The sequence below is a fragment of the Rhincodon typus genome, chromosome 4, assembly GCF_021869965.1.
Source record: "Rhincodon typus isolate 14 chromosome 4, sRhiTyp1.1, whole genome shotgun sequence".
In the NCBI taxonomy this organism is placed as follows: Eukaryota; Metazoa; Chordata; class Chondrichthyes; order Orectolobiformes; family Rhincodontidae; genus Rhincodon; species Rhincodon typus.
In genome coordinates, this window is record NC_063335.1 from 41,839,841 (window position 1) to 41,855,811 (window position 15,971).

The window sequence follows — 15,971 nt, forward strand, 5'->3', positions numbered from 1 at the left end:
GTGAATACTTATAATAACGGTGAGTGGGAGAATATGAAGATCAGTTCTCCGTAGGGTGTGGTGCATGGGTAATGAGGGGGTTTCTGGGGCAATAGTCTGAGTAAACTTACTAAAACTGACATTTAGCTGATTTCTGGTAAGGCTCAGATCCACGAAACTACCTGGATTGTGGCAGAAGAAATTGCTGTTAGTTTCAGAAGAATAATGATGGTAAGAGCTGAGAGTGTTGCCATCATTAATTCCTGGTCAATATAAGCTAGGTATCATTTAGAGGGTCACTGTGTACAAGCCGACACTTCAATGTCGGGAGATTCCTGGCCATTCCGGTGCAATTGGTTAGCTTATCTTGTTTGGCTGGTTCAGCAACACAACACATTAGGAATTCACCCACAGAGCATCAGAGGTGCATGCGAATTACTTTGGAGACAAGTGGTTGCAGTGAAATGCCTTCCACTGAGCGCCTTTTAACAGTTCAACTCAATTTTTATTCAAGCCTCTGTAACTTTGAGAAGGTTGAGTTGTGTTAAATGGAGCATAGCTTTTAATTCTCAAAGGTTTCAGCTGTAGTGTGTGAAGGTCTATAAAAGATCTCAAGCAGAATTTTATGAGATGAAGGCTATTTTTCTGATGGGAACAACCTGGACATAACATTTGGGATAAGTAGTTAATATTTCTCTGCCTCAGTGAAATAACATTGGGACAGCATAATTAATTCATCCCTGCCTCATGTTTGATGACTGGAGAGTTTTATTAGAAACAACCTGTTCTAGTTTGTGCCTTAATTCCCAATCTCCATACATCATTTCCTCTCCACTCCACACTTTTCTCTCCCACTCCAGCTGGCTTCAGCCAACTGCTCAAGTCTAGGCATTTGTGCGAATCTGACACAGATCCTGGAAGTGGACACCTGTCTATCTCTCATGACCCACACCATGCAGTTAGTGGACCAAGCTGATTGTCTGTGCAGGTGGCCTCCCAAAAGAGATACAAGAATAATAGCCCATGTGACAGTGACCAGACACAAGTGACACAAAAAATGAAGTGCTCTTAGACTGTGAAAGGCTTTTTAATTTCAGTATGTGCTCATTGTTCTGATCATAATTCAATGTAAGAAAAAGAGAATGAAACCTTAAATAAAAACAATTGCAAATTGTTTTCTTACTGTAACAAAAAGCACATTTATTCTGTTCACAAGACAGATTCAGAATGTCACATCAATATCAGTAACATGCTGAAATTGTTATGATATTACTATATTAACATGCACTGTGATGATTTTCTATTTTTTTATATAGCGCAAGCAGAAGTAAATGTAATTGATGAATTCTGTGATGATTTTATTTTTCCATGTTTGAAATCTCTTTGGAATAGAAAACAGAAGTTAATTTAAAGTTCAATATGTATCTCTGCAACCAGGAAACTTCATTTATCACTGTATTGTGATGCGTGTTAATGAATGCACAGTGGAGACCATCAATAAATCAATATTGAATATATTATTCAACAGGTATTTACTGGAATAGGGGCCAATTTGTTATTTTTCATTAAAGAGCAGCTTGTGCTGTATGACATGTGATGTACACATTCACAGCTAATGCTAAATGGATGTACAGTGTGTTTATTTATTCTATTAAATATTAGGTAAGTGATGCTCAGTCAGTGACAGACAACCAGGCACTTTTTTTTAACTGCAATCTTATCATTGCATAGAGAGTTACTCAATTACCTTTGCATGCACTCAGATTATCATTCAGGACTCTTTTAATAAGGAGGGGGGGGTTGGGGGAAATTAATTTTCTGAAATGGGGCGCAAATGCTAAATACATTGTGGAAGCCTGTTATGTTCACAGCTCCTCCATGCCTGCTGTGAGTAATTGTTCCAGTTTTTGACAACAGACCCAGTTCCCACCAAGGGAACAATGCCAAAATATACCTTCTTACCCGGTGCAGTCTCGCTGACCTACAACCAATGCTCTTCATCTGAGGTCACAAAAATAAATGCAGACACATTCTTAAAATAACTGGAACCAGGATGATAGGGATAGAAAGAAGGAAGTAACTTTTGCATGTCTTTAGCGCCTTTCACAATCTTACAATGTCCCAAAGTGCTTCTTGCTTGGTTGGGTTATTTTGCAGGTAACAGTGTTGCTGATGTAATATAGGAATCACAACAGTCAATTTAAATAGAACAATGTCTCATAAATAGCCTATGTTAATACCACAAAAAGTACAATGTTTGTACAGGATTAACCCCACAGAAGCAGAAAATTCAACTCAGCCACTCTGGGTCATTGTTCATACTCCATACAAACTCTTCCTACCTCAGCCTCAGGGACTGATATTGGCTTGTGTTCGAAGGATAATACCCCTCCTCTTCTTTGAAACACTCGATCGCCATGAAAACTTTTATATCCGCCTTAGAAGGCAAATGAGGCCTTGGTTAAAGGTCTTATCTGCACAGCAGTGTAGCACCGCCACAGTACTGTAGTAGAGCATTAATGTTGTACTCAAGACACTGCAGTTATGCTGGAGACCCAATACACTTCAGACTCACAGAGGTGGAATCATTAGTCCCACTTTGTCCCAGAGGTTAAATGAAGACAGGAAAGAAAGAATGGCAAGTTCTGCTTGACGATGAAGCATTGTTTAACTTTCCTGCAGTCATTGTCTTCATGTGCAAATCCAGAGAGTGAGGGTAGCCTGGCTATTCCGTTATGGGGCTATCTCTGCTAAGTTTGATCCTGTGCTCGCCTGACATGGCACATCCACACCCAATTTGCAGCAGGAATCACTGGCTAGCAATTAGGAGCAAGAAGCTCAAAGGCTGATTACTTTCTCCTTCAAAGCCCAGAGGCATTGAAGCTAATTGTAGCACCTAACTGTTGCCTCAGCTAAAATCAGCTCAGTCAGGACAGGCTGGAAGTCAGGACTTTGCCATTATGTTGTGCCTTGCACTTACATTGGGTGGTGTATGCACAAACTAAGCCATCAGGGTTAATGCTTGCCCGCATTACAGAAAATATCAAAAAAAAATCTTGACTAAGTTTAATTTCTAGGTGAACATTCTTTAGCCAGAATTGATTTGTAGAACGCAATATAACCCAGGCTGGATTAAGAGCACCGCATCATTTTTGATTTCTCTGAAGTCAGTAATGGTGTGATAGCTATATTCCTCTGAGGTTTCACCATGGTGAAAACTATTCCAGCATTTGATACAAAATAAATGCAAGAGCACAAAAATTATTAGTCCAGAGGGAAGCACCATCCTTGTTTTCAACTTCCTTATCAACATTCGATCATGTTTTCAATAAATATTTTTTGAAAGACACAGTCAAGTCTGACATTGTTATATAACATAAATAACACAGTAGAGTTTTATTTTATGTTCCTGTAACAATGGTGAACTTGAAACTGTTGTAGGAGAACTTCCACCTACTTTGTCCCTGTGACCTGACTTAATGACAGTAGGTCTTATGAAACTGGTTCCTGTGCAAGTTCCTTTACAAAAGATAGCTGCCTAAAGTAATATCATTGTATCTTATTTTTTCCCATTTTTAGAACTAATTCCACAACCTGTTGTTGGTGTCTGTGGTTAACAGGGAACTATGGGTTACGATGGATATGTGGCTAGGATACTCCTTTGGTGGCGGAAAGGGTTGGTGTGGGTTTGGTGTGGGTCAGAGTTCACTACTTGAGGAAAGTCTACAATATCTACCAATTACTGGTGTCAACCATGCTCTCTACCTCTTTGCATGATCAGGCCTATTACGTATTTAGGGATCCAGTACTTCAGGGCCAAACCAGGTTAAGAATTTCGGAACCAAGGAGAGGGACAGGGAGCTCTACTGGGCCTTCTCTTTGTCAGTCATGGTTTCAGCCTGCAAAAGGGGAGGGAGGGGAAGGCCTGCTGGATTCCAGTCTTCTAATGTCTTCCATCAACTGCACGTGGCTAGTGCTCTGGCTTACATCCCTATGGTGGGGCACAGAGAAAGATCATCTCACAGCAGTGGAGATGCAACGTCAGCCTTGCTGCTAATTTTATCCATCACTTTCTCCCTCTTTACCACCTGATTTCTGGTGATGTCGCTTGGGAAAATCCACCCCTATAAATAAAATTTGTTTCTTTTCTCGGGATTTTATGATTTCAATCACTTGTTTTGGGGAACCACCTTGATTGAAAACTAGAGACCAATAGCACACATGTTACATGTGTGTATGAGTATTAACTAGGAATGTTTTTCAGATTATTGCTTTTGACAATTTCAACAAGTGTAACAATTTTGGCCTGTATTACATTATGAGTTGACAGAAGTCTGAAAGAGAGTTAGCAACTTGTTAAAGTCTCCCCCTATGAAAAATGGAGGCATGTCACACAGACTGCCAACTCCCTATCATCCATTTTACAATATTGCATATAGTCAGTTTGAACCCCATATCCAATGCTTTTGGAAATAGAAATATTCAAGGGATGAAAAGTTTTGGCAGATTAGTCACACCTCCAGTGATGAAACACTTGCGTTTTCTCAGGAGTAATTGTCATGTAACCATGTCAGTCTAAAACTTGAGGATCCCGAGAGTTACTCGAAGGGTTTAATACCAGTATGTGACAGTCCATGATAAGAGTGCTGTTGCAAATGACAGAGTGAGTGAATTGTGAAGTCTTAGAGACAGGAAAATGCAAAATCTGTTTTTAATTATTTAAAAAGTAGCAAGAAAGAAATGGGAAATAAAACAATTTTTCAGAGTCCCTGTGATTAACGTCACTGAAAACAACCATTTTTTTTGCTAGTTAGCAAATTACATCCACAGCACCCTAACAGCTCCCCATCCTGTCTATACTCTTGCCGCTTCCACAATTTTACAAATGGCAGGATTTTTGGGGGGTTGCGTATGAAGGTGCTGAAAGAACCACTTTTTTTTTCTGTTAAGTTAGTTATGTGGATGCATGCTGTATTGACTGAAGAATGTCCTGGAACTTATCAAGTCAGAAAAGTTTTCTGGGTGGTTGAAGGCCAGCAGTTGTGACAGAAAGCAGGAATGTCACCTGCTGGCCTAGGACCCATGCTTTAAAAAGCTTTCAGCAGCCTGTCACTCATTGCTTTCTTACAGAGTAAGTTATGGGCTTGTAGCAATGGGTGATTTCAGTTTCGTGGCAGGCTTGCCAATATGTATAATGAAATAAAGAGGGGAATGTTTCCATCACAAGGTGAGCGGAGCAAGGGCCTGGGAAAGAGAGAAAAAGAAACAATATCTACAGAAACTTCTATAGCACCTTTTGTTGTATTATGGCGTAGATTCTAGACCAGACAGACCCGCGCCATTAAGACAGCCACATGACATCACAACATGTGATGTTCTGATACTAAAGGTGCCTGCCTCACATTTACTAACTGTCTCTTTGTTATGGAATCAGGGTAGTCAGTCAACTACATTTTTAATGTGCCGTAACATCAGTAAGCACAGAATCCAGATTATGTGTGTATCTGTGATATCATAGCTTTGTAAATAGTATTGTAAATAAACGTCAAGATATTTGACTCAACAGAACCTGTGGTATGTCGCATAGGCTAGCACATAGTAAATCACAAGTGGTAATACCCTTAAAATGGTAAGATGTCCCAGGACACTTCACAGGTGTGTGCTATTCAATAAAACACAGAGACACAGAATGAGATATGAGGACTGGTGACCAATACATTGCTTAAGAAGGTAGATTTTAAGGAGTCTTTAGCAAAGAGGTGAAAGGAGGCAAAAAGGAGATGATTAGGGAATGAATTCCAGAGCTTAGGGTCTAGGCAGCTGAATGCTTGGCTGCCATTGGTAAAGAGGTTAAAATCAGGGATACTTACGGATTTCACTGCTTATGCTCCAACCATGTGTTGTTGTGGATTGTTTTTCTTATCCCCAGTGAATGTAATGTTAAAGAATATAGTTTGAGTTTGGCTAGGTATATTTTCTTTTCAATTTACTCCCCTCACTTTGCAAAACTAATGATTCTGGGCTGTTGGCTCACACATTGTGGCATCCTTCTAGGACCTTAAACAAGTGGTAACTTTGTGTCACTAGTCCTAGATAGTAGAACATTAGTCGAGTATGGCATGGCAACATCCTTCATTCCCACAAAGGGGACTGGATAATCAGCAGGAGCAAATCGCTGGATAATTTCTTCTCTCCTTAATCCCCGAGAGTGCTCTCGACTCGTTTGACCTGCTCAACATTAACGATACAACAAGGTGCAGGGCTGGATGAACACAGCAGGCCAAGCAGCATCATGGCAGCAGAAAGGCTGACGTTTCGGGCCTAGACCCTTCATCCGCCTCCCACTCTCTCCCTATTTATTTCAGAACCCCCTTCCCCTCCCCCTTTTCTGATGAAGGGTCTAGGCCCGAAACGTCAGCCTTTCTGCTCCTATGATGCTGCTTGGCCTGCTGTGTTCATCCAGCCCTGCACCTTGTTGTCTCGGATTCTCCAGCATCTGCAGTTCCTACTATCTCTGATTCAACATTAACGATTGCTTTTTTATTCACTTATATGGCTCGAAGGTGTTGTTATTCAATGTTAAAGTTAACACTCCATTCAAAGCTGATGAGGTGCAAATAGTTGCGATGCAACCATAAATGGATCTCCCAAGGCAGGAGCTCAGCGTGTAAGTGTTAGTCTGAACTGACTGGCCACAGCTGCAACTTGAGCTGTTCCTTATCTTCCACTTGTGGTGCAAGTGGCCACATCTTCCTTGGCTCATCTCTCGAATCCAAATTTCCCGACCCTAAATTGGGCAAAATCAACATTGGCTGTAAAAACTGAACATGAGATGCTTGCAGTGATCAGCACCACACAGTTAGACTCATTACTCTTTTCCTGATATCCTATGTGGTTGATGAAATATGATGAATGCAAAGTCATCTGTAAACATCATGATATGACTTAACTATAGAAGATCAGAAGATTCCACCATTCTCAAAGAAGCAAAAAGTTTAACGACACACCTCAGTGGAGGTGCTGCTTATTATAAGTGAAGTCTGAGGGCAGAATGTGAAATGGAGATGTATTACTGCCATGCTGTTGTTAACATGTACCTATGCATTTATTTCTGCTGGCTATTGTACAAAATAAACAGCCTGCGGCATGAGCAAACTTCATAACTAAAACAAATTGTCAGAGTTGTTTAGACTGTGATTAAAATCTTTCCTACGGTTTAAACATTTCTTACTCTATATGTTAAGTACAAGACAGAGAAAAATGCAGAAGATAATGGTGATAGGATGAGATGAAGTGGGGAGAGGGAAGGAACGTGTATGAAGACAACAACAACATAGGCCAATTGGGCTGAATGGCTCTTTTTTTAAGGCTGTGATTTACTTGCACAGCACAGCATTACCAAACACAGCACTCACTACTTACCTTGGCATCAATGTCATTACTATTGCTGAATTTCCCACCATCAACACCATTATAGTTATTGTTGACCAGACATTTAACTGGATCAGCTGCACAGCTACAAAAGCAAATCAGAGGCTGGGAATTCTGCAGTGAGCAACTCATCTTGCGACTCCCATCTACAAAGGTAGAAGTCAGGGTGTGGTGGAATACTAAAACAAAGTTGCTGGAAAAGCTCAGCAAGTCTGGCAGCATCTGTGAAGGAAAAAAACAGAGTTAACGTTTCAGGTTCGGGGACCCTTCTTCAGAACTGAGGAAACCTGAAACGTTAACTCTGTTTTTTCGTTCACAGATGCTGCCAAACCTGCTGAGCTTTTCCAGCAACTTTGTTTTTGTTCCTGATTTACAGTATCTGCAGTTCTTTTGTTTTTTTCGGCCTCATTAGGGGCATTTAAGCGGCTATTAGATAGGCATATGGATGATAGTATAAGGTAGGGGTGGTGATTAGATAGACCTTAGGTTGAAGGTAAAAGTTCGGCACAATATCATGGGCCGAAGGGCCTGTACTGTGCTGTACTGTTCTATGTTCTATGTTATATGTTCTATGTTCTTTTTATTTGTGATGGAATACTTCCCGTAGCCTAGAAGCTCAAAATGATCCAGGACAAGGTTGTCCTCTTGATCCACACCTTAACATTTAGTCCCTCCACCACAGACTCACAATTTTTGCAATGTATGGGAAGATGCACTTCAGCAATTTACCAAATCTTCTGTGACAATACCTTCCAAACCAGCAACCTCTACCACCTATTTGAACAAGGACAGCAGATGCATGGAAACACAACCATCTGTACGTTCTCCTGAAGGCCACAAACCATCCTGACTGTGAACTATATCTCTACTTCTTCACTGGTAATGGGTTAAAATCCTGCACCTCTCTCACTATCATGATCAAGGGTACATATACCACATAGACTACAACAGTTCAACAAAGCCATTCATATTCATTCTTAACAGCAATTACAGATGGGCAGTAAATGCTGGCCTTAACAAAAATACATCCCATGAATGAATAGAGATATTAACAAAAAAAAAAATCCTCCAGTCTCCTAATACTTGTATACAGGGTGCAGTTGGCATCGCAGATTTCAGGATCAATGGTCAGCTTTTAGGAAGGGATGTTGATTCAGGTGGTGTTTCAGGAAGCTGAAGATGCTGATGAGAAATGGCAACATTCTAAATACATGGCTACCCTGTTACATTGACCATCACATTAAAATGGGCAAACTCACATTCATACCATGGAGACAGTATTGAAAATCATATCCAGTAGTAGGCCACAGATACCTCTGGGGTCGCCAAAAAAGTCTTCTGCTAGCCTGAAGTAGGTGTTCATTCCACACCCTGGTGCTGCAGGTAATCAAGTAGTTATAGGTAAGGTAAGGACATAGCCCCAGAGGACCCATGCGGCTACTCTCTCATTGGACAGTGAGGACTCATGGTGAGTTTAACTTGAGGGTCACCAGGCCTCAGATGAGGGGTTAGGTAGAGAAGGCATGATCTTCATGGTAACCTCAACCTGAGGTAGTTATACCGATAAGATGAGTGATATTGAGGTAAAAACAGATCCACTATGAACTTAAAGAATGCCAGAACAATCTCAAAGAGCGACATAGCCAATTCCTGCTTTAATTCATATGTGCTTCTCTTGCTGCTAACTCTCAGTCAAAAGCAGTTTGCTAGACAAAAACAGAAATTAGCTTTTGAAAAGCTCAGCAGGTCTGGCAGCATCTGTGGAGAGAAAGCAGAGTAATTGTTTCGGGTCCAGTGACCCAGTGTTCTGATGTCTTCCTGCCTTCCACACCACCTGTGACCCATCCTCACAGTGCTGTGCCTTCTCACATTCCCTTGGAAAGCCAATAGACTCTCCCTTATCCCAAATGGATGGTTCTTCACTGTTGGTGAAGTATCCGTTTCTTCATCACCCTTTTAGGGTTCCATTGTTCTCTATTTGATCATGTCTACAACTGATGCTCAGAATGCTTGATTGATTAAATCCGTGAGAGGAGAGGCCTCAGTGAAAAGTAAACAGATTGTCCAAAGAGCTAGAAGTCAAAGTTGAAGATTGGAGCAGACATTTTAAATCACTGTGTATAAAACCTGTTACACACATAGAAACCTTTGCATAGGTATAAAATATATGGCCACTATTCTCCAATATTTGCACAACGAAGACAGTTCAAAGTAAAATGGAACCAAAAACAAAACATATTTTTCTTCAAATTTGCTGTAAGTAGTGCCTCAGAACTCATCTGGAATTATAGGAGACTCCAGGGCAACATGAAATTTTCAACTTACTTGTATGATTTCTGTTGCAAGTTAACATCTTCAAGAATATTACATTTAGGACAATTTCCAATATTACCCATAGGTTTAGTTCCATCTGATTCTACTTCATGAACAGCAAACAGGAGATAAATTTCAGCCTGACGCAGTGACTGTTATTTCACTCTCTGGTAAGCTTCTCTGTTTCTTGATGCATTATTTTTACATAAACCTCTGCTTTACTTCAGTCACTTAAACACTTTTTACTATAGATCCCATTACATTTACAAGAACCATTGGCCTTTACGAAACAGAACATTTTCTAGCTCCAGGAGATTATTTATATCTGTCATGTTAGGCAATGGTTGTGTATTTAAACAAGTTCAGCCTGGTTTGCTCTGAATCATTTCCAGTTACTTTCAGTGCATTTTTCAACTCATCTGAAGTTGAGCGAACTGAACATGTGTAGCAGCTTTGCTGCTGTTTTGTCTCAAGCTGCCTGGAGAATTAAGCTTATTAAAATAAAGGAATGGAAGAGGAAGTAATCTGATTCAGATTTGTTTCTTGTGTGATTCAGTGCACATCAAACTGATCAGTTAGACAACTTTTTTTGGCTAATAAATGGGAGATTCTCCTACCAAAAACAGCACTGATTTGATTTCATATATTGGAGACAGAAGCATTCTAAAATCAGTGAAAACTGAGCCATTTTAAGTGAAGAATGTTTTGATTTGCAAGCTCATTTTCTTCAAGTTGAGAGGGTGGAATCTTATACTGGTCTGAGTGGCGTTGGCAATGGCAAGATGTGTGGCAGAATCAGGTGACAAATGCAGCGAGGCCCACCTCAATGTCAAAAGCAACTTGTGCCATCTCTTGTGATTTTCACAAGAGACATGGTGAAATTCTTGGCCAGTTGATGGCCATTATTTATTGTTAAATGGTTCGTTAACAGCCCACCTGACCTCATCCCTTCAGCCCTTATTTTACCCAACTCACCAAAGATGCACAATCTCAGGAAAACTTGACCAGGATACCATTGTGAGAATCCAGTCGATTCAGTTCACCACTTGTTCCAAAGAATTTCCATGTTGTTAGCTGGCAGCAACCAGAAAATTTTATGTTTCTTCTCTATGCAGGAGAGATAAAAAGAGATTTTGGCGGAATTTCTTTGCAGATTATATGGTTCTCCTGTATTGTCCAAAAATAAGGCTGTTTCCATCTGCCCAGGGACCAGTCAAGAAGCTGTTAATGTGCTGAGTACTCTTGAACTAGTATAACTGATCCCGAAAGAAAAAAAAATCACATGGGTGGGCAAAATTGCCCTGAAAACACACAAACACAGACACAGACACATGGTGCCAATATGTCTAACATCCTCCCGAAGTGCTTGAATAATGCAACATTGTGGATACAACTGACAATGAGTTGCAAGAACACATTTTCAAAACTGCATCATCATCTCCAACAGTTTATATGGTTTAATACAGTACCTTTTCCTGTTTCTTTTCATCCACAGTCTGAAAGAAAGAGTCCTCACAATAAATAATGCAGGCTTCTAACCAATCAGACCTGGTCTGGAAGTTTCACAAACCAATCTTTTTATTCACTCAGATAACTTAATTCCCTTAAATGTTCTGAACAATCACCTTTAGTAGGAGATACTATGCTTAGTTCTGACCCCAGTCAGGTCTCCTTCAATTTGAACCAAACAGCTTTTGAACTAAATAAAAAATGCTTGTTTATCCTAGATTCTATGACAGATAATAGTTCAATGTTTTCTATCTTGTCGTGAAAATGCACAATGTAAATAAACTTCCATTTACATTCCAGGAGGCATTGCAGACCTGCTGTCTGACACATATTGGTTTTCAGTCATGATTTGGAAAGACTGATCTCATTAATTTCAAAAAATTACAAAAATAGACTAACACCCATATGCCACTAGTTTGAAATCCAAACTCTTCAAAAAAATTGTTTTATATATCATATAATTTTCATCTCACTGTCTTTCAAGGTACTGGATTAAAATCTCTCTCTTTTTTATTCACTTTTGGGACATGGGCACTACTGGCTAGTCAGCATTTATTGCTGTCCCTATTTGCAGTTGAAAAGGTGGTGGTGAGATTCCTCCTTGAACTGCTGCAGTCCTTGTAGCACTGTAGAGTGTATCTACAAAACATGGACTACAGTGGTTCAAGGAGGCAGTCCATCTCTACCTTCCAATGGAACCGCTTCTAAAAAGAATCAATTCACGAGATAGGAGCATCATCAGATGGGTCAGCGTTTATTGACCATCCCTAATTTCCCTTGAGAAGGTGGTGGTGAGCTGCCTTGTTGAATCGCTGTTGTCCATTTTGTGAAGGTTGAATCACAATGCCATTAGGGAGGGAGTTCCAGGAGTTTTACCCAATGACCCTGGTGGTAGGTGGTAATGTGCTCATGTATCTGCTGTTATTGCCCTTTTTGATGGTTGTGGGTTTGGATGGTTCTGCATAAGGAGCCTTGGTGAATTTTTGAAGTACATCTTATACATAGTACACACACTGCTGCTATTGACTGTCAGTAATGGAGGGAGGTAATGTTTGTATATGTGGTGGCAATACGTGGGCTGCTTTTTCCTGGATGTTGTCAAACTTCTTGAGTGTTGTTGGAGATGCACTCATCCAGGCAAGTTAAGACTATTCCATTATAGCCCTGACTTGTGCCTTGTAGATTGTAGACAAGCTTTAGGGAGTCAAGCGTTGAATCACTTGCTGTAGGATTTGCTGGCCTCATACATGCTCTTGCAGCCACAGTATAGATATACTCATCATATTCAGTCTCTGGTCAATGGTAACCCCCCAGGATGTTGATGGTGGGGAATTCAATGATGATATTGTTATTGAATGTCAAGAGGCAATGATTAGATTCTGTCTTGGTGGAGATGGTCATTGCCTATTTCTTGCCACCTCAATTTGCATGCCTGGATGTTATTCAGGTCTTGCTGCATTTGGACATGGACTGTTTCAGTATGTGAGGAGGCACAAAGGCGCTGAGCATTGTGGAATCATTGGCAAACATCCCCATTTCTGTCCTTATCATGATGAAAGGTCATTGATGATACAGTTGAAGATAGTTGGGCCTAGGCTACTATCCTGAGGAATTCATACAGTGACATCCTGGAGCTGAGATGATTAACTCCCAACAACCAGAACGATCTTTCTTTGTGCCAGGCATGTCTTCAACCAATGGAAAGTTTCCACCTTGATTCTTATTAACTCTAGTTTTGCTCAGGGTCCTTGATTCCACATTCAGTAGAATATAGCCCTGATGTCAAGGGACAGTTACTCTCAGCTCACCTCTGGAATCCAACTCTTTTTTTCTATGTTTAGATCAAGGGTTTTTTTTTCTTTATTCATTCATGGGATGAAGGCTTCACTGACCAGGCAGCATTTATTGCCCATCCCTAATTGCCCAGTAGCAGTTCAGGGTCAACAGCATTGCTGTGGGTCTGGAGTCACATGTAGGCCAGACCAGGTAAGGATGGCAGTTTCCTTCCCTGAAGGACATTAGTGAACCAGATGGGTTTTCCCAACAATCGACAATAGATTCACGGTCATCATTAGATTCTTAATTGCAAATATTTATTGAATGCAAATTCCACCATCTGCCATCACGGGATTTGAACCTGGGTCCCCAGGACATTATCTGGGTCTCTGGATTAACAGTCCAGCGATAATACCACTAGGCCATCGCCTCCCCTGAATGAGGTAGAATGAGGTCAAGTGCTGTGTGACCTTGGCCGAGTGTAAAAGGAGCATCGGTGAGCAAGCTGTTGATAAGTAAATGCTGCTTGATAGCACTGTTGATGACACCTATGGTCACTTTACCAATGATCAAGAGAAAAATGATAGAATGGTAATTTGCCGGGTTGGATTTGCCCTGCTTTTGGTGTAAAGGACATGCCGGGGCAATTTTCCAGATTGTCAGGTACATGTCAATGTTATAGACGTACTGTAACAGTTTAGCCAGAGGCACGGCATATTCTGGACCACACATCGTCAGTACTACAGCCAGAACATTGTCATTACTCGTAGCCTTTGCTACATCCAATCTCTGCAGCTATTTCTTCATATCATGTTGAGTGAATTGAATTGGATGAAGACTGGCATCTATGATGCTGGGGACCACTGGAGAAGGCTGAGATGGACCAGTCACTCAGCACATGTGGCTGAAGATTGTTGTAAATGCTTCAGCCTTTTCGTTTGCACTGATGTGTTGGGGAAATATATTAGGATTCCGGAGAAGTGATTGGATTTTAACTCCTCTTCTGTTCCACACCAGCTTTCTCAAGTTGGGATTTAAAAGCATTTTCAATGTCAGGATCAATCTAGACTATCATTTATGGGCCAAGTAGGCATTTCCAAATTTTCCTTTTCTAAATGACATCCAATTTCACAGTCATCAACACCATTGCTTTCTCCTTTTCTTCTCAGTCGCACTATGACGATCCATTGATTCACTCCCAGCAGTCTTTCCATCACTTGGCACCTCAGCAAGTTGTATATTGGTTTGATTTCTAGGAGTGCAGAAATTTGTTAAACTTCTATTGGCGGCATGATGGTTATGGGTGACACAGTGGTTAGCACTGCTGGGTCTCAGTGCCAGGGACCTAGGTTCAATTTCAGCCTTGGGTAACTGTCTGTATGGAGATTGTACATTCTCCTTATATCTGTGTGGGCTTCCACTGGGTTCTCCGGCCCCATAGCAAGCAGGAATGTGCAGGTTACGTAGATTAACCATGATAAATTGAGGATAGGGTAGGGGGGCTGGATCTGGTTGGGATGCTCTTTGGAGGGTTGGTACAGACTCAGTGGATTGAATGGTCTCTTTCCACACTGTAGGAATTCTATAATTCTTTTCAGTCAACTGTTTTAGCCAGGGAGGCACTTGTGCTGCCTGTTTCACCTGATCTATTGGGGATAGGGATGGGGATGTTTATGAAGACTCCTTCAGTGAGTTGTTTAATTGCCCACCACAATTCACAACAGGGTGTTGCAGGATCACAGAGTTTAGATCCAATCCATTGGGTGCAGAATCACTTAGCTCTATCTATCACTTGCTGCTTAAGCTGTTTGACGTGCAATTAGTCCTGTTTTGCATCTTTGACAGGTAGACACTCCACTTTCAGGTATGCCTGATGTGTTCCTGGAATGCCCTCCTGTACTCTCATTGAACCAGAGTTAATTTCTTGGTTTGAAGGTAAATGGTAGAGTGAAGGATATTTCAGGCTGCAGATTGTTTTTGAGTACGATTCTGCTGCTGCTAATGGTCAACAGTGCCTCATGTATGCCTAATCACGAGCTGCTAGATTTTTCGAAGATTTTTTTTTCCATTTAGCATCATGATAGTGTCACACATCATGATATATCCGAATATTTATCCCTTGGTAAATATCACTAAAACAGATCTTGTCATTATCATATAACGATGTGTGAGAACCTGCCATACCCAGATTGGCTGCTGGTTTTCCTATGTTACAATGTTGGTCCAGGATATCTGATGGACAGAGAGCTGTTGGAACAGCACAGACTGAAGTTGCCCTTTGGAACTATGCACAATCCCTGGTACAGCTGAATCCATGAGAATTGCCCGAGAAATGGAATTTTCCAAAGTTCAATTCTTCTGTGTCTGGAACTCTCTGAAAGAGTCCATTAAAGTTAGAGAAATTGGAAGATTATGACTAATAGTTACCTGGGGAAAGTTACAGGATTAAAAATCTAATGTAAGTCCTGGATAACTGTTAAACCGGATTGCTGATTCACTGTTAACCTTCTCAACTGCACTTTCCCCAACTGCTTAAAACTCAAGACCCATGCCCCTTCAGAATCTCTCCTGACCTGATCTGACTCGATTCCATTTCCCCTGAAAGGGGCGGGGAATCACATGCAATAATAATTTTTGAAAGGGAGCTGGATAAGTGATTGAAGTAGAGAAATTTGCGGGAAAGACCAAAGGTATGGATCTATTTCAAGAGCTCTCTCAAAGAGCGAGCAAAGGCATTATGAGATAGGTCTCATGGGATGTTGCATCACTGGCTAGTCAGCGTTTATTGCTCATCCTTATTTGTCCTTGAGAAGATGTTAGTGATCTGCCTTCTTGAACCACTGCAGTCCAAGTGCTGTAAGTATACCCATAATGCTATTAGGGAGGGCGTTCCAGGATTTTGATTCAACAACAATGAAGGAACAGCAATATATTCCAAGTCAGTATGATGAGTGGCTTGGAGG